This window comes from Nerophis ophidion, linkage group LG05 (genome assembly GCF_033978795.1).
Source record: "Nerophis ophidion isolate RoL-2023_Sa linkage group LG05, RoL_Noph_v1.0, whole genome shotgun sequence".
Classification (NCBI taxonomy): Eukaryota; Metazoa; Chordata; class Actinopteri; order Syngnathiformes; family Syngnathidae; genus Nerophis; species Nerophis ophidion.
Window position 1 is genome coordinate 30,168,954 of NC_084615.1, and position 20,333 is coordinate 30,189,286.

The following is a 20,333-nucleotide window of genomic DNA, read 5'->3' on the forward strand; positions in this document are numbered from 1 at the left end:
AGACACACTCACTGGGACATATCAATGAAACCACTATGCTGCTTAAGTTATCTATTTCATAGAAGCAGATCCTTCTTTTTCTTTAATGATCGTAGTCGTGGCATTTAAATGACTTGGACCAGGCATGCAGCTGAAGTTCATCAGCCTGTCTCCACTTTCTGAGAATTTTACACAATATCACATTACTGCCATCTGCCTCACGCTTGGGGGACACGATTGAGGTTAAAGTTAACTCAAAGGAGCATGAGTAGTGTCCATCCTCAGTGTAGTGTCACGCGTCAACCGCACAGATGTAGCTAGTCCATTTTTATGTGGCATTAAGAAAGTTTGATCATATTACGACCATACTATATTTCCTGTGCACTTAAGATGCGACTTCAAGGTTTTACTACTTACGTGTAAAATACTAAACGGTCTAGCTGTATCTTATTTTGCTGATTGTATTATACCCTATGTCCCGTTCTAAGAACTCTGGCTTATTACTGATTCCCAAAGCCCAAAAAAAGTGTGCGGGCAATAGAGCGTTTTCTAGTCGGGCTTCAGTACTCTGGAATGCCCTACCGATAACAGTTAGAGATGCTACCTTAGTAGAAGCATTTAATTCCCATATTAAAACTCATGTATGCACCCTAGCATTTAATTATACCCCTTTTTGGACCAGTTGATCTGCATGTAGAGGTTATCTGGTAGACATGGATCAGTTTCCACGGAGGAAACTCTAGCTGTTCCAAGTCGGGACCCGGGGTGAACCATTGTTCTGCATCAGTAGGTGACGTCTCTGCACTACTGACTTTTTACATACATGAGGATCCCCTGCTGGCCCCACTATGGTCTGGACGCTCACATTATTAACCGTATTCACTCAGCATTCGTGTGTGTGTGTGTGTGTGTGTGTGTGTGTGTGTGTGTGTGTGTGTGTGATCCCATTAGGTTGAGTTTTTTCTTGTCCTGATGTCGGGATCAGTGATGTAGTTTTGGTTTGTGCTGCCCTTTGAGGCATTTGTGCTTGAGGGCTATATAAATCAACTTTGATTGATTGATTCATAGAAGTGTGGCGTAATAATGACATGGATCCGGCTGTACTGTGAAACCAAAATAATATGTATTCTAATGCATTTTTTTTATTGGCTGAGATAGGCACCAGCGCCCCCCGCGACCCCAAAGGGAATAAGCGGTAGAAATGGATGGATGGATAAAAAAAAGAAATGGAAAAATATTAGTCTGTTCCAGAATCAAGCAATCACCATCATAATTTTGATTAAAAAGTACCAATGATTGTCTCAGACACACGCACACACATTGTGGTGAGATTATCTTCTACATTTGACCCATCACCCTCACCCCCTTGGAGGTGAGGGGAACAGTGGGCAGCAGCGGTGGCCGTGCCCGGAAATCATCTTTGGTGATTTAACCCCCAATTCCAACCCTTGATGCTGAGTGCCAAGCAGAGAAGTAATAGGTCCCATTTTTATACTCTTTGGTATGACTTGGCCGGGGTTTGAACTCACGACCTACCGATCTCAGGGCGGACACTCTAATCACTCATTAACTATACACTCAATTAGAAGTGCATTTGTAAATTGTTGAGGTTCCTGCCAATGTTCCCTCTTTTCATGTGTGTGAGCAAACGCACAAACTCCCTGAGCATTCAGTGGAGCACATGTGAGCCATATCAGACGTGCATACTGTGGCCACACCAGCGCCACACCTGTCCCAAACCTGACATCATAACAATTTAAATGTTTTATTAAAATAATTTTCTGATATAAGTGATTTTGCCCTCTTACAATGACAATAACAAAAAAAACATGTTTTTCATGAACTATGTGCTAGTATTGTATGTCTAGCTGCGGGTCCTGCATTTAAAAGAAATGTTACCCCTTTCAGAGATTACATTTAGTTCCTGTAACTTTCTGTCTGTAAAATATGTATTTTAATTAGCATTTATGAAATCTAGTGACAATATTTCATGAATAATATCCTTAGATTAACATTCTTAATAAATGGCAGTAAAATAAGCACACATCTGATTGAGGAGTAAGTGTGTTACAACCTGGCATTTACAGATTGTGTGGCGTTGGGGTTGTCCGACTTTTTGTGTGGCCATAAACGCAACACTGGCTAAGTGCAATGAGTGCTTGTGTTGGTGCAGGTCAGAGAGCGAGCGGCTTCTGTTGAAACGACGGATGACAAAGTTGGTTTAAGCCTGGTTTGTATGGCAGAAAATTACCAGTTTTTATAGATAAAAGTTTTTTTTACCCATGTTTTGGTGTGGTTACAAACAGTTTTGCTCAATAACGTGATTGATGGAATTCCTGTCCGTAAAATGTCTCGACAGACAATAATTGAACTGTGTTGATAAAGATTGTTTTATTCATCGGGGCCACTCTTGTTGTCACTTGTCACTCATAGAGGTGCTTTGCAAAATCATACAGAATAAATTGTAATGTGCTTATTTTGTTTAAAGTTCAGATGGGATTTTTGATTTTCTGCGCGGCATTAATTTGCTGTGCGCAGAGGACGCGTGAGCAGTGCGCAATTGCGCAGGCGCGAACCTTAGAGGGAACGTTGGTTCCTGCATATTGTAAACAAACAAGTATAGATGTGCATCCATCCATCCATTTCCCACCGCTTGTCCCTTCCCCAGCTGCATTCAGGCGGAAGGCGGTGTACACCCTGAACAAGTCGCCACCTCATCACAGGGCCAACACAGAAAGACAGACAACATTCACACACCAGGGACCATTTAGTGTTGCCAATCATGTTTTTGGAGGTGGTAGGAAGTCGCATTCACGGGTAAAACATGCAAACTCCACACAGAAAGATCCCGAGCCCAGGATCGAAGTCAGGACCTTCGTGTTGTGAGGCACATGCACTAACCCGTTCCACCGTGCTGCTGTTGCATGTGTTGGCAAATAAGGACAACAAGGCAATGAATATTAATGTAAGCTGACTCCTCTTCTCCTGAACCACTGCACATCAAAAGGGTTAAAAAAAAAGGTCCAAACATGCACCCCCACTGTGTTGCCTGTGCTATTTTTTTTATGACAAATACATAAAGACTTAGTGGCTCTTCAAAAGTGGAATTGACTGAATTTCCTAAACAGCTCAATGCGCTCAGAACACCCACTGTAATTCAACAATTTTTCGGGCGAATCACCGTCAAAAGACCTTTAAGGAATTGACAAGCATATGCATATCACGTGCAGAGCGTAGGAGTCCGCAAACCATTGGAGTGCCCTGTTTTGCGTGAAGAAGCGCGTGTAAAATGTCAATTAATGGATGACAAGGCACTTCATGTGAAATATTACTGCAAACAATTGAGCATAGGTGTGTCAAATTTGACCATGATGTGTTGAAAAACATGGCCGCCGGCCCGCCATCAAGTACAACATCCATAAGTCTCTGACCATTTCTTTAATGATTAGAAGCATCAATCATCAAGGCAAGCAAAGCACAGGTGTGATTAACAACATTAATAATGGTTCCATTCCATTAGTAACCCAGTAAAGCATGTCGCTAATGCTTGCCAGATCCCTGGAAATGGACCCTTACAATCCTGCGGTCGTTTATTTTATTTGTTACGCCTGTGTTTTTATATGACAGGTTGACATGTTACATGCTGTAGTGGGTCAATAAAAGCAAAAAAAAAAGTTACCCCTTAAGGTGTGGAATAAGTCTGCATGTTAAACACTGCGGGGGAAAAAAAGTAACACTACCAACTGATTTATGATTGCACTCGCTTCGGATTCCACTGGCAGCCTTAAAGCAGCAGAAAGGAGGATTTAATACATTCTTGGGAGACGCGTTCACTGAGGAAGCATTAGAAGGCGGTAATAAATCATTTTTGGTATGAATTTTCACTGCGTAAATATCAGAGAAGCTTGTTTATTCTGCAGAACCTGCTCTCTTGTTGTTCACCACCCTTTTAGAGTACAGTATATGCATCAGAAAATAATTCCAGTATTAAAGACGATAAAATCTGATCATGGTTAACTGCACTTTTTTTTTTTTTTTTTTTTTTTTTTTTTTTTTACTTTTCCTATCATTCACAATCCCTAAGACAAGCACACATACATTATATTGCCAAAAGTATTGGCCACCCACAGTGACCCACACGTACATTTTTTTCTTTCCATGTTGGCAGGCGGGGCCTCACCTGCCACCATGGAAAGAAAAAAATGTAAAAAGAAAAAAAATATATATATTGTTATATGTATTCAGTGATTATAAGAATAAAGTTATTTTCCATTTAACTTCGCCAGTTTTAAATTATTTTTTATTCAAAATCGCTTAATTTTCACATTCGCCGGTCAAATACTGAGAATTACTTGCGGTGAGTCACAGCCAGTTGAGCCTCCCCGTAGATTGCGCAATGACTCAGCTAACTGCTGGCTGCTGTGCAGTGAGACCGTATTGCTATATGAATTATATTATACATGTCCATAGTTTAGTTAGCTGAGGTATATAATGTACAGTGTATTTGGTCAACAACTGTATATGTGTAACATATTTCTTGTGCTGAGCAATCACAAAACGGCTGCGAAGACGCACAATATGAGGCACCTGTTCTCCGGCCTCCTGGTGGTAGAGGGCGCCAGTGATCCCAGAGATCATTCTTGCACTACTCGGCTAGGCCTGGGGACATCTGAAGTCGGTATAATTTAAAGTTGTCGTTTGCCTGCATATCATAAAAACAACCGTCCAACATTTTACAACTAATTGTAAACTTATAGGTGCCGACTATCAGGGCCGAGTTGCAACGAAAGAGTGTGTCGATGTTGAGATATTAAGCCGAGTTGGTAAGTGAATTTGTTTGCTAATAGTAGCTACTAGCCGTACCAATGTATTTTCTATGGGCAGTTAGCATCGGGTTTCAATCCCGTTTCCTCCAATGTTTCTGATCCGATTGAATTTATATTTAGGTCGAGTCTTTATTTTGGGTACTTAAATATGGTGACTGAGTATTGTGGCGTTTTAAGGCCATCTGCATTTTTAATGCTACAGTAATGACACTAAATGAACACTAACGCTGGAGCGCGGTTACACCTGTCATAGTGACAACACTGTGTACTGTCGTGTTTGTTATTTTGTACATACTTGTGATTATTGAATATTGTTAATGTTAGCAATATTATCGCTAATAATGATAATAATAAGTGTAATTTATTTATACTATACTAGCTAAAGTACCTGCTACATTAAGTTAAAGTACCAATGGTTGTCACACACACTAGGTGTGGTGAAATTTGTCCTCTGTATTTGACCCATCCCCTTGTTCACCCCCTGGGAGGTGAGGGGAGCAGTGAGCAGCAGCAGCCGGGAATCATTTTTGGTGATTTAACCCCCAATTCCAACCCTTGATGCTGAGTGCCAAGCAGGGGAAAATGCTGGTATGAGCTTTTAAACATAACCTGTTAACTGCTGCCAATCAAATGGTGAATAAGATACTCTATAGGGTTCATATGTTTATAAATCTGACTGTGATGAAGTCAGTGCCTCACCAGCCATGAACCTCAACGCACGTCACTGGCCACCCATCCAGATGCATAAAATCAAGCACTTAGGCATGGAAACTGTTTCTACAAACATTTGTGAAAGAATGGGCCGCTCTCAGTGACTTCCAGCGTGGAACTGTCATAGGATGCCACCTGTGCAACAAATCTACTCGTGAAATTTCCTCGCTCTTAAGTATTCCAAAGTCAACTGTGGCTTTATTATAAGAAAATGGAAGAGTTTAGGAACAACCGCAACACAGCCACCAAGTTGTAGGCCACGTAAACTGATAGAGGGGTCAGCGGATGCAGAAGCGCATAGTGCAAAGACTTTCTGCACAGTCAGTTGCTACAGAGCTCCGAACTTCATGTAACCTTCCAATTAGCCCATGTACAGTACGCAGAGAGCTTCATGGAATGGGTTTCCATGGCTGGGCAGCTGCATGTGAGCCATACATCACCAAGTCCAAAGCAAAGCGTTGGATGCAGTGGTGTAAAGCACGTCGCCACTAGACTCTAGAGCAGCGGAGACGGGTTCTCTGGAGTGATGAATCACGCTTTTCCATTTGGCAATCTGATGGACTAGTCTGGGTTTCGGGTTTGCCAGGAGAACGGTACATTTCGGACTGTATTGTGCCGAATGCAAAATTTGGTGGAGGAGGAATTATGGTGTGGGGTTGTTTTTCAGGAGTTGGGCTTGGCCCCTTAGTTCCAATGAAAGGAACTTTGAATGCTCCAGGATACAAAAGCATTTTGGATAATTCCATGCTCCCCACCTTGTGGGAACAGTTTGGACCGGGCCTCTTCCTCTTTCAACATGACTATGCACCAGTGCACAAAGCAAGATCCATAAAGACATGGATGACAGAGTCTGGTGTAGATGAACCTGACTGGCCTGCACTGAGTCCTGACTTAAACCTGATAGAACATCTTTGGGATGAATTAAAACAGAGACTGAGAGCCAGGCCTTCCCATTTAACATCAGTGTGTGACTTCACCAATGCACTTTTGGAAGAATGGTCGAAAATTCCTATAAAACACACTACGCAATCTTGTAGACAGCCTTCCCAGAAGAGTTGAAACTGTAATAGCTGCAAAAGGTGCACCCACATCATATTGAACCCTATGGGTTAGGAATGGGATGTCATTACAAGTACTGTCAATATAGTGTATGTTTTTCTTGTTTGTGCATTCTAACTAGTAAATAAAAGCGAGCTTACAATGAAGCCTGTAGGAGTCACTCTATTCCGCCTATAACCCGCCTAAAAACATTCATAATAACATTTAATACATACATATTTTGCTCATTTTAAGCATACAGCGGCGCATTCATTTCATGGAGGCATCACAACGTTAACTACAACTCATGCAGACTTTATGAAAGCCAACAGACAATAAAACAAAACGGACGGCGTGGCAAAGTTGGTAGGGTGGCTGTGCCAGCAATCTGAGGGTTACTGGTTCAATCCCCACCTTCTACCACCGTAGTCACGTCCGTTGTGTCTTTGGGCAAGATACACTTCACCCTTGCTCCTGATGGGTCCTGGTGAGCGCCTTGCATGGCAGCTCCCACAGTCAGTGTGTGAATGTGTGTGTGAATGGGCGAATGTGGAAATACTGTCAAAGCGCTTTTGGCTCCTTATAAAGGGGTAGAAAAGCGCTATACAAGTACTACCATTTGCCAACATCATCAAAAAAATATTATTGTGTTGTTGTCTGTCATAAGGATTGTGAATTATAAGGAAAATCTAAAAAAAAAGTGCAGTTCCCCTTTAAGTTCGGACATACAGTTCTGGACATACTTTGGCATGAAACTGAATGAGACTTGAAACTTGACTGGTTCTGCATCAGTAGAAAGAGAAGTGTAACGCCATCCCTACAACTTGAGCGTTCCAAGTTCGATCCCAGCTTCCGCCATCCTAGTCACGTCTGTTGTGTCCTTGAGCAAAACACTTCACCCTTCCACCTGATCGGTCATGGTTAGGGCCTCGCATGGCAGCTCCCGCCATAGGTGTGTGAATGTGTGTGTGAATGGGTGAATGTGGAAATAGTGTCAAAGTGCTTTGAGTACCTCGAAGGTAGAAACGCGCTATAAAAGTATAACCCATTTACCATTACAATTTAATAAAGAGGGGGCAGGAAGGATGCACAATGCGATACTTTTACCTCAAGGCGTTTTATTGGTTTTGCTAGATAATTAAAGCAGATTTGACTTAATTTGTTTTTGTTTCATTACACTTTTCTTAATATTCATATAGACACGTTTTCATGGTATTGAATAAGAGAGTGTCTCTAAACTTTTGACTGACTATGTATTACAGTTCAAGTATTAAGAGAAGCTCGACACAACTCAAAGAAATTAAAACTGCCTTGGTGATGGTGTTTTATAGGTATTGATAGGGGTTAGTGCATGTGCCTCACAATGCCAAGGTCCTGAGTTCAATCCCGAGCTCAGGATCTTTCTGTGTGGAGTTTGTATGTTTTTTACGTGACTGCGTGTGTTCCCTCCGGTTACTCTGGCTTCCTACCACTTCCAAATACATGCACCTGGGGATAGGTTGATTGGCAACACTAAATGGTCCCTAGTGTGTGAATGTGAGTGTGAATGTTGTCCGTCTATCTGTGTTGGCCCTGCGATGAGGTGGCGACTTGTCCAGGGTGTACACCGCCTTCCGCCCGAATGCAACTGAGATAGGTTCCAGCGCCCCCCGTGACCCAGAAAGGGATAAGCGGTAGAAATGGATGGATGGATGATACTGTAGGTCATAAGTAGACTCTATTTTTAGTTGTATTAGGTTTCTTTCAATAATCTTTTCCATAATATTTAATGAGAAATTTTCACCAAAACGTTTACAGGTTCTGCGCAAGTACAAAGAGAGGTATAATAAAACACAAAAATTAAAACTATTTTAATGGCCCCTGAGAGACAAGTAAGGTGTTTGCAGAGCAAAACTGTCAACTGCTGGTATTTTATGGTATTGCTAGATCATTCAACTGGTTTTACTTTATTCATTTCAGTTTTGTTATGCTTTTCTGAATGCCTATCCATTCATCCATTTTCTACTGCTTGTCCCTTACCGGGTCTCATACAAAAACATTTTTGAATGATATTGAATAAGAAAGTGTCTCTAAACCTTTGACTGGTCCTGTATTACAGTAAGAGTATAAGAGGAGCATGGTACAACTAAAATAAAGTAATAATACCTTGGTGGCGGTGTTTTAAAGGTATTGATAGGTCAAAGGTTGCGGAGTGTAACTCTATTTTGGTTCAATTAGGTTTCTTTTGACACAGTTTCCTAATGAGAAAGGGTCTCTAAACCTTTGACTGGTTTGACATAAGTACAAATAATTAAGTACAGTTTATTTATACTTTATTTAAATGTACTTACAAATAAGTATAATAAAAACAAAAAAAGTAAAACAATCTTGATGGCACCTGTGAGACACGTAATTGAAGGGGCAGAACGATGTTTGCAGAGCGAAACTGTTTAATTGGTATTGCTCGATCAAAGGTTGAGTAATTTTGCTTTATTAAAGTTGTATTCAGGAACACTGAACTTCTCTAGGAGCAGCATTGGTGTGGTCGTGGACTTTGTGGCTGTTTTGACAGTTTTTTCTATTTAATTATAATATTTCACACTGTAATAATTACAAGTATACATACAGTAATGTTCCTTGCCAAGAGAGATGCAAGCTATTGCAACAAGGATTTCAACTCTGTTGCACCTGATTGCTTTAGTTTCTGTATCCTGACATTCTTTTTCCTCTCCATCAATTCCTGAATAGCATGGTTAGGAAAAACAAAAAAATAATCACACCCTCCACAACCCGCAAGCACCCGTGCCAGTCAACCACAAAGCAAGCGACCTCCTCCTCGTCAAAGTAACCTCATGCCACTGGTACCATGACGACTGCTTACACTCTAAAAATTCCCAAACCCATCCCTCCCTCTGTGTCGGGATAATGCAGCCTTTTTATAATAATTGTTTTAAGTACAGGAGCTTGTTGTTTGGAGAACGTGGGTAGGAAAAGATGGTATGTTTTACATATTATTCACTATTAGGAGCAAAAAAAAAAAAAAAACATTTTTCAAGCTTACCGGATTGACAGTGACCTAGTTGCACACTTCCCACAAACCCCACCACCCCCCGCCGAATCTTGTCTCTCAGTGCAGCCTAAAGTATGCTACACTGGTTTTGAAGGTGGGGGGTCTGCCTGGGGTGTCGGATCCCCCTGTCGGTTATCAAATGTGCTTTGAAATGAAGATTATTCTTCGAGAAGCATACCTGTCTTCAGGTCAACATAGCCTTCTAAATCAGTTATTTGACATTATGTGAGACTTCAGCAAATTTTCCGATCTTCAGTTTTGTTAGCGTACATTTTTTTTTACTTCTACGAGCTTTTTGCTGGGCCTGGATGATTGATGGAAAAAAAGAGACAAGTGATGACGACCGTAGAACCAGAATTAGAATTTTGTGCTACATGCCACTCTGTCCTGGCTGCTCAGTACAACTTGGCAGTCCAAAATAAATTGACAATGATAAAAAAATGTTTTAAAAAGTCAGCTGTGTAGGGTTGCACACCTAACATGCACTGTAATGATACCAAGTATATGAGCGTATCTAGTCGATATTACTATGATTACTTCTATATTTTTTATAGTCACAAAATCTTTTTTCAAATGTATATTATGTTTACAAAACTCAGTAAATATGTCTCAGGACTTTGAATATAACCAATGTGTAACGACTTGGTATCGGATTGATACCTAAATTTGTGGTATCATCCAAAACTAATTCAAAGTATCAAACAACAGAATAATAAGTGATTATTACATTTTAACAGAAGTGTAGATAGAACATGTTAAAAGAGAAAGTAAGCAGATATTAACAGTAAATGAACAACTGGATTAATAATTCATTTTCTACCACTTGTCCTTAATAATTTTAACAAAATAATAGAATGATACATGACAATCTGTTACAGCATGTGTCAACAGCTAAACGAAGAACTATTGTTTGCTTACTTACTACTAAAAGACACGTTTTCTTGTATGTTCACTATTTTATTTAAGGACAAACTTGCAATAAGAAACATATGTTTAATGTACATTTTATTTTTTGTTAAAATAAAGCCAATAATGCTACAGTATTTTTTGTGGTCCCCTTTATTTAGAAAAGTATCGAAATTACCGAAAAGCATTGAAATACATTTTGGTACCCGGAGCAAAATATTGGTATCCGGACGCCACTACAGCTGTGTCAAACCTTGTGTGACAAATTGTTAAAATGTTACTTCAACATTGCATGTGGTTTTTACGATGGCAATAGTTTGACCTTAAAACAGATGTATTCTATTGATTTATACCAATCTCTGTCCTAGCTATTTTGCCTTTATGTGAAAACGCATCATTTAGCATATAGAAATTAGTTTTATGATGCCCAATTCAGATTTCTATTAAATACAACCCTTTTTATGTAGTCGTTCATATTACCAGAAGACTATAGGACTTCAACAAAACAGAGCCCTGTGTTTACGGCTTTTGTATTTTATTCTATTTATATATTTGTATAATTTGGTGAAATATTTCAAAGAATAGATTAAAGGAAGGGGGCAATAATTTTAGCAATGGTAGTTTGTGGGGTACGTCTAAGCAATGGAGCATGTTTGTGAGGAGGCAGGGATGTGTGACATTGACAAAAGTCCTCCTATATTTTTATCATTGTTAAAACATCATTTTTCACCCTTGACTGTTTTCTGCTTCTTTGTCCAACTCTTACTTTAACCAATTTACAAAAACATATTGGTCGGCTGAACACGACGTGAATCCACATATAAAAAAAGCCCGGGTCATATTTAGGGATGAATATAATTTACATTTTACCAACACTGGTACCAAACCGTCACTTTAAAAACGCTACTGGAGATTAAAAGCCTACTGAAACCCACTACTACCGACCACGAAGTCTGATAGTTTATATATCAAATGATTAAATCTTAACATTGCAACACATGCCAATACGGCCGGTTTAGTTTACTAAATTGCAATTTTAAATTTCCCGCTAAGTGTCCTGTTGAAAACGTCGCGGAATGATGACGCGTGCTTGTGACATTACTGGTTGTAGCGGACATTTTATCCCAGCACCACTCACGGCTAAAAGTCGTCCGATTTAATCGCATAATTACACAGTATTCTGGACATGTGTGTTACTGAATCTTTTGCAATTAGTTCAATTAATAATGGATACTACAAAGAAGAATGCATTTGGTGGAAAGCTGTGTATTTCGGCCGCCTGTAGCAACACAAACATAGCCGGTGTTTCTTTGTTTGGTGTGAAGCTTTAATATGGAACAGAGCTGTCAAGCAAACAGGTTTCTCTACCACATGTCAACTCTACCACATGTCAACCGGCAGGTTTCAATGGGAAAATTGTGGTAATAAGTTGGCTCTTACCGCAAACATGAGCGGAGCTTGTGTCGTTCTTCCTGCAGCAGCTGTCAAAGAGGCATCTGCGACTTTCTTGGCTCCTCCATGGCTTCACTCAGAGACATTGGCGGTCAACACATCCCTCCGACTTTCAGGTATGACTTTATAATCTCACTAAAACACTAGTAACACAATAATCAGATAAGGGATTTTCCAGAATTATCCTAGTAAATGTGTCTATTAACATCTGAATCGCTCCTGCCCTCTTTTTTTTTCTATTCCTTAACTCTCACTATCCTCATTCACAAATATTTCATCCTCGCTCCAATTAATGGGGAAATTGGCGCTTTCTCGGTCAGAATCGCTTGCGCTGCTGGTGTCTATTATTGTAATCAATGTGCGGATGTGAGGAGCCCTCACACCGGTGACATCACGCGCACATCGGCTTCTACTTCCGGTACAGGCAAAGCTTTTTTAATAGCGACCAAAACTTGCAAACTTTATCGTCGATGTTCTCTACTAAATCCTTTCAGCAAAAATATGGCAATATCGCGAAATTATCAAGTATGACACATAGAATGGACCTGCTATCCCTGTTTGAATAAGAAAATCTCATTTCAGTAGGCCTTTAAATGGCGTTCAAAGCAGCACATGAAAAATTTTAAACATGCAACTTCTTAAAAAAAAAAAATACATATATATATGGAATTGTGTAATTAAAATTGAACAGACTAGTAATTTTCAGTGATATATAAATTTAATCAGTGGTTCTCAAAGTGTATTCACCAAAAGTACCACCTCAGAAAACGCTGGGCTCTCCAAATACCACAATAATGACCAACACTGAAATACAGTAGCATAGTAGTTCTAAGTATTAAAAAAATCAAGGCCAATGTTTTATTTAACAAATATAATAATATTGTTGGCGATTGTAACATTACAAACAATGCAAAAATCATTATCAACACCGATACACTACACACAAAACATATTTACAGACTTATTTGGTATACCACTAGATGGAGCCTGAGTAGCACTAGTGGTACACGAGTACTACAGTTTGAGAATACCAGAATTAAATGATTACCAAGTACCGTATTTTTCGGACTATAAGTCGCAGTTTTTCCTCAGTTTGGCCAGGAGTGCGACTTATAGTCAGGAGCAACTTATGTGTGAAATTATTAACCCATTACCGTAAACTATCAAATAATATCATTTAGCTCATTCACGTAAGAGACTAGACGTATAAGATTTCATCGGATTTAGCGATTAGGAGTGACAGATTGTTTGGTAAACGTATAGCATGTTCTATATGTTATAGTTATTTTGTGAGTGAATTGTTTTTATATAGCATTTTTCTCTAGTGACTCAAAGCGCTTTAAATAGTGAAACCCAATATCTAATTTTTACATTTAAACCAGTGTGGGTGGCACTGGGAGCAGGTGGGTAAATTGTCTTGCCCAAGGACACAACGGCAGATGGCGGAAGCGGGAATCGAACCTGCAACCCTCAAGTTGCTGGCACGGCAGCTCTATCAACCGAGCTATACCGCCCCATATTTGAATGACTCTTACCATAATATGTTACGTTAACATACCAGGCACCTTCTCAGCTGGTTATTTATGCATCATATAACGTACGCTTATTCAGCCTGTTGTTCACTATGCTTTATGTATTTTAAATTGCCTTTCAAATGTCTATTCTTGGTGTTTTGTTTTATCAAATAAAATTCCCCAAAAAATGCGACTTTTACTGCAGTGCGATTTATATGTTTTTTCCTTCTTTATTATGCATTTTCGGCAGGTGCGACTCATACGTTTAAAAATGAAACATTTAAACTACAACAAATGTCATAGGAATCGGAGCAATACAGAACATAGGGAACTTGCAAAAAAACTACTTACTTGAGTTGTAATGTTTGATACTCATAATTCCGGGTGTTCCTGAAAGCAACAATTTTAAGTGCATAATAGGGAAGTGCAGTGTATTTGTGGCTACTGGCTTCTGTTGATATGTGAAGTTTGTCAATAAAGTTTAAAGAGAGTCAGAGTACTTCTGTCAGGACGCTACATTACTTACAAGAATGTTACTTGCACAACTTCACCGCTGAGCGCTTGTTGCTGGTGGCTGAGTCTGCATTCACTTGGCACCAGAATAGTCCTCTTTTTGGACCAGCTACTACAACAGTGCCATGATGGAACCTGGTTTAGTGCCCATATCAGTAGAAGCATCTTAAAAGTAATTTGTATACTCTAGCCTTTAAATAGACCCCCCCTTTTACGCCAGTTGATCTGCTGTCTCTTTTCTGCTCTGTCCCCTCTCCACCCTCCAAGGTTTCTCATTGTATCTCATTGGGTTGAGTTTTTTCTTGACCTGATGTGGGATCTGAGCCGAGGATGTCATTGTGGCTTGTGCAGGAATAGAGACACTCTTGATATAGGGCTATATAAATAAACTTTGATTGATTGATTGATTATACCTAGTTGTATTTTTATTTTTATTTTATCTGAATTGTATTGTTCACATTGGATTAAAATAAATCAAATACATATCAAATATGGGCAAAAACATTGGAATTGACTTGCTGTATGAACATAGTCTTGGTTTTGCAAGTGTATTCTATGTTAAAATATACAGCGTGTGCAGTCAATAAAGGTGACAGTTTGACCCCGGAACATCTTATTATATTTCTATGATTTTAAAATGGGAGATATTTGATTCGAAATCGACACAAACGGACTGAGGATTGATAGAAAGTAACGCTTCCAAAAGCTTCAAAGATTACAAACGGACTTGGAAGTTACCGACAAGATGTGAAGAAGCTGCGACATGGACCGCCAGGTTGACCACAGCATCCCATATGAAGCGCGCGCACACGCACACACACACACACACACACACACACACACACACACACACACACACACACACACACACACACACACACACACACACACACACACACACACACACACACACACACACACACACACACACACACACACACACACACACACACACACACACACACAGTAAATCCACAGCTTTACGTCCATCAAATCCTTATCATCCACATAGCATTTAACTATTTAGGTACTGTGCCAAAGGCCATCGCCTGGTGCATCTTGAGCTTTCGCCATCCCCCCTTGTCGTACAATTTGTGTGACCCGCATCCGACGTTCCCTTGCTGAGATCTGGTCTAATCCAAGCAGATCTGTGCAGACCACAAGACTTTGGCTCTCTATGCCCCCACACACACCCCTCTCTCTGCCTGTTTTCTCAGTAAATCAGCAGCAATCTAGACGGCAATAAACAAAAGCATAATAACGCTTACAGACAGAATGTTCCCAACACGATGGCAGAGCGAATAAAAGTATCCTGATTCTACGAATTACTGCAAGTCACAATGGACAGGGGAAAGTAAAATTACATCTGTCCACAAACCTCAATGTAATGTTTGCTCATGGAGCCTTGCCGAAAGCAAGTCACACAGCCTGTTCTAATCTCAACATCATTTAGCAGGGATTCATACAAAAAAAAAAAAAAAAAAAAAAAAAAAAAAAAAAATTTGTGGGGATTCACCTGAAAAAAAAAGCCTTACTTTCACATCGATTGGTTAATTCTATGACATTTGCATACCTCATAAAATAATTTGATCAGATATGAAATTGACAAAAAAAACGAATTGTATACTCTAGCCTTCAAATAGACTCCCCTTTTAAGACCAGTTGATCTGCCATCTCTTTTCTGCTCTGCCCTCCTCTCCTGTGTGGAGAGGTTATCAGGTGACCACAGATGATACACTAGCTGTTCAAAGTCGGGATCTGGGGTGGACCACTCATCTGTGCATCAGTTGGGGACGTCTCTGCGCTGCTAACTTGTCTCCACTCAAGATGATCCCCCGATGGCTCCACTATGGACTGCACTCTCACACTATTAACTAGATCCACTCGACAGCCATTACTCCGGTCGGCCAAAGGGGGTGGGGGGCACATATGCGGTCCCCTCCGAGGTTTCTCATTGTGCCCACTGGGTTGAGTTTTTTCTTTATGTTTTATGATGTGGGGTCTGAGCCAAGGATGTTGTTGTGGGTTGTACAGCCCTTAGAGACACTTGTGATTAAGTGCTATATAAATAAACTTTGATTGATTGATTGAAAATATAGAACTTGAGGGGCAAGATATAGTATTTTCTATATAGCATCACATAGAGAAAAATGATGACCACAAAGTTCTACTACAGTGGTATCTTAACTTAAGAATGCGTTTGAGAAATAAGCTGACTTATGCTTCAAGTTGCAAGCAAAATGTGAGTTAAAAACCTCCCCGCCATTAGTTGATGTAGCAAATGTCACAGTGAACCCCATAAGATCTGCCCTAAACATCTGGTCTACCTCTCTAGCATTAGCTTGCAGCTAAAAATTGACATAACTTTGCTTTTCTACTATTGGAAGTAAGAAAGTGTGTGTGAAGGATAGTGCTATGTAGGGACGGGTATGTTCACATTTGTACCAATACCGTACCCATTCCCGCTACTCAACGGTACTAATTTTGGGTACTTTAGTTTTTTTTTTAATATTGTTTGTGATAATAATTTCTATTTTTTATTATTGCAACATTTTAAAATGAGCTGAGTATGATAACTACTAACCAGTTCTAATATTTTGTTTTATTATCACATTTCTAAATTTCATTCGCAAGTGTGACAATAAGTTGCAAGTCCAAGGCGTTAGATGGCAATAGTGTCTAGTTTATGGTGTGTTTATCCTTAAAAATATGGAAAAGCTGCTGATGGTGTGTTTGACGGTGAAGCAGCTGGAAGGAGAAACCATTGAAGTCCATTCTCCAAGGTAAATTATGTATATCGTATTACTTCATAAAACTACTGTAGTTGTTAGACGTACATGCATTTGTACTTTATACAACATTTCCTATATAAAATATGTATTTTATTTTTAAAAGGCATGTTACATGTTAAAATCATGCTGTTTTTGGGTCCAAGCACTAATTAAATGTATTTCAAAATAATTTCAATGGGAGATGTTGATTTAGGTGTTTTAAGTTAAGCGGTCCATCACAGAACAAGTTGAGGTGGTACTATTCCAAAAAAAAAAAATGTTTTCATTTTTGTTTTATGATAGTTTTTGAGCCTATTCTATAGGGGTCGAGAAAAAAAAGGCCAAAAAACTGCATTTTTTGAAGTACCATAGGCGTCATGAATCACTGGCGATGTCAGCAAACCAAGGAACCTGATATACAGACCAAGGAGTCTAATGTACACAGGTGTCGTAGGGTCTGAATGAAATGCCCAAGGCGCAATGAAGGTGAGGGTACTGGCCCCTCCATGTGCGCTACACCGGCCTTTCTGCCTGTATGTGATAAGACCCAAAAGATGGTGAACTATGCCTCTGGTGGAGGCCTGCAGTAAGAATAACCTGAAGCTTCCCTCAGGCTTGCACTCGACGATTTTTCCAAGTAAAGCGAATGACTGAAGGCCTTTGGGGCAAAACAATCCCAAAGATCCAAAACCCACCTCTCTAGTTTGGAGATACACTACATTGCCAAAAGTATTTGGTCACCCATCCAAATGATGAGAATCAGGGGTCCTAATCACTTGGCAAGGTGTATAAAATCAAGCACTCAGGCATGGAGACTGTTTCTACAAACATTTGTGAAAGAATGGGCCGCTCTCAGTGATTTCCAGCGTGGAACTGTCATAGGATGCCACCTGTGCAACAAATCCAGTCGTGAAATTTGTCCCTAAGTATTCCAATGTCAACGTTATAAGAAAAGTGGAGAGTTTGGGAACAGCAGCAAGTCAGCCACCAGGTGGTATGCCACGGAAACTGACAGAGAGGGGTCGGCGGATGCAGAAGCGCATAGTGCAAACACTTTTTGCACAGTCAGTTGCTACACAGCTCCAAACTTCATGTGACCTTCCAATTAGCCCACGTACAGAGCTTCGTGGAATGAGTTTTCATGGCCGATCAGCTGCATCTAGGCTATACATCACCAAGTCCAATGCAAAGCGCCGGATGCAACGGTGTAAAGCACATTGCCACTGGACTCTAGAGCTGTGGAGATGCCTTCTATGGATTGATGGATCATGCTTTTCCATCTGGCAATCCGATGGACCAGTCTGGGTTTAGAAGTTACCAGGAGAACGCTACATTTCGGACTGCATTGTGCAGAGTGTGAAATTTGGTGGAGGAGGAATTATGATGTTAGACGTACGTGGTGTTGTTTTTCAGGAGTTGGGCTTGGCCCCTTAGTTCCAGTGAAAAGGAATTTTGAATGCTCCAGGATATCAAAACATTTTGGACATTTCCATGGGATGACACTTCAAGTTCATATGCGAGTAAAGGCAGGTGGCCAAATAATTTTGGCAATATAGTGCATTTCTGGAGAAGAACTGACATAATCAATAAGTAGATGTCAGTCTTGAACACAACGAAGACAACAAGTAGAGGACACTCTGTAGCCTGTCACGTGGACAAAGAAATGTATCCTGGGTTATTCTTGGCGGCTGCATCTGACGATGCCATTCCAGCTAATTAATGACACATAAGTGTTTATTGCAGCAGTTGCTGAGTCATGCTTAATGGCTATCATTAAGCCAATAAGTAGGTGTTAATTAACGAAGCGTATCGTATGACTGACAAAGGTGACGATCCGCGTGAAGAGATTGTGTTTGTGTAATTAAAGAGCAAAACAATGAACACGTGACTTTATGGTACAAAATGAGAACTAACGAGGTGTACGTACGTCAGGATATATTCTGAGCTTTAGCACTAATAAAAGTAGGTTAGAAGTGCTGTGAATGCTGCATTTGCAAGTCTCCAGATACAAAAATAAGCCTTTGGAGAGCTAAATTAAGTTAGCGCAAAAGGACTAAGACAATGGCGCAGTTACATAACAGAAAGGACCCTCTCTCTGTCCCTGTCAAGAAGCCCAAGACTGTATTCCTTTCATCCAGCCAGAGAATATGGTGACCGGGTGATGGAGTCTGTGTGCCCCCATCATAGACTCACACAAATCCCAGCTATTGTCTCTATTCATTGCTGTGTGTGTGTGTGTGTGTGTGTGTGTGTGTGTGTGTGTTTTCCATGCCAATTACTAATCACGCTGTTCATTTGTTCTATGACACCGTGACCCCGTTTGACAAAACTTGCAGAAATGCATGCACGTCATTTTTTGACCCGAGTGTGTTCACCCTACGAGTCACCCACACACACGAACAGCCTATGGGAATCTGACCCCTCCCTGTGCACACAGAACCCTATTTTAAGCCCTGACCTTATAACCCTTAACCCAAAAGACACAGCGATGTTGGGGCACCAGAGAACCACAGACATCACTTGTAACAGCTTTTACAGTGCCATAGCTGCATTAACAAGGTACACTGGGACTATTATTTGTCCTAAAGATCTATCTTTGTAATAAAAATTGCAAGTCAAATATCCTTTATATGACAACTTCACTGTGCTGTTTTTAAGGACGACTGCAAAATCATTAGTCAAAGGCCATGTCTACACTAAGTCGTTTAACCTGTTAAAGGAATAATTATTTAGCCTAAGCCCCGTCTCAGCCACACTAAACCAGCGTTTAAGGTCCTCGGACAAACTTTTACACGGGTAAGTCAGCCGTGTAAAGCTTTATATGAACTCATTGATCGTTTACAAAGTAAGTTCGGAGAGGAAGTGACGCCAGAAAGAACGCACCACAGCCAGCTTCATAATAAAGCGGTTTTGTAACTCGGAGGTAACTACTGGCAATAAGGAGGCGAGTCATTCAGACATGCCAGTGTTTCTCCTTCTTCTACATGTACAGACGCATGTGGAAATCACACGTGAATACCTTAAGAGAAAGCGATTGCCGCTATTTCGGATACAACACTTCTCAGACGGCAAGAGCACTTTCGAATGAGAAAGTTTGAATTTGTCGAAGAAGAGACAACGAGAATGCAAGCTCCCGTGGATGTAATAAAAAAGGTAGCGTGTGCTTTGTATTACCTGGTCGTCGAGGAAAACGTTGAATGCTTTTGGACTGGCAAAGCAGACTGTATCAGTTATTGTCCGCCATGTATGTCGCGGACTCAACGTCTAGGTCCAGAGTATAAAAAGTCACCAAAAAGGAATGGACAATGAAGGGGAAGGCAAAAGAGTGAGGAGTGTCCTGACCAGATATCTAGATCCCTAGTTTGATTGATGTAAAATGTTTTCTATCATATTGTTTACGTGTCTAATAAAAGATTTGATTAATTTATTCAGGCGTGATCCACTACAATAGGGCCCCACAGCACACTGGATTCCAGTTAATTGAAATACCGCAACACTGGATATTGTTCAGATAAGTTACATTTAAGAACCTGCACACAAAGCAACACTGGAGATGACTATTATGTGTGCATTT

General features: G+C 40.3%; 1 protein-coding gene across 2 annotated transcripts in view; it reads right to left on the minus strand.

The window, feature by feature from the left end:
- The window catches only part of sesn1 (sestrin 1), a 157,242-nt gene that overhangs the window by 123,192 nt on the left and 13,717 nt on the right, over positions 1–20,333 (minus strand). The window lies entirely within an intron of this gene.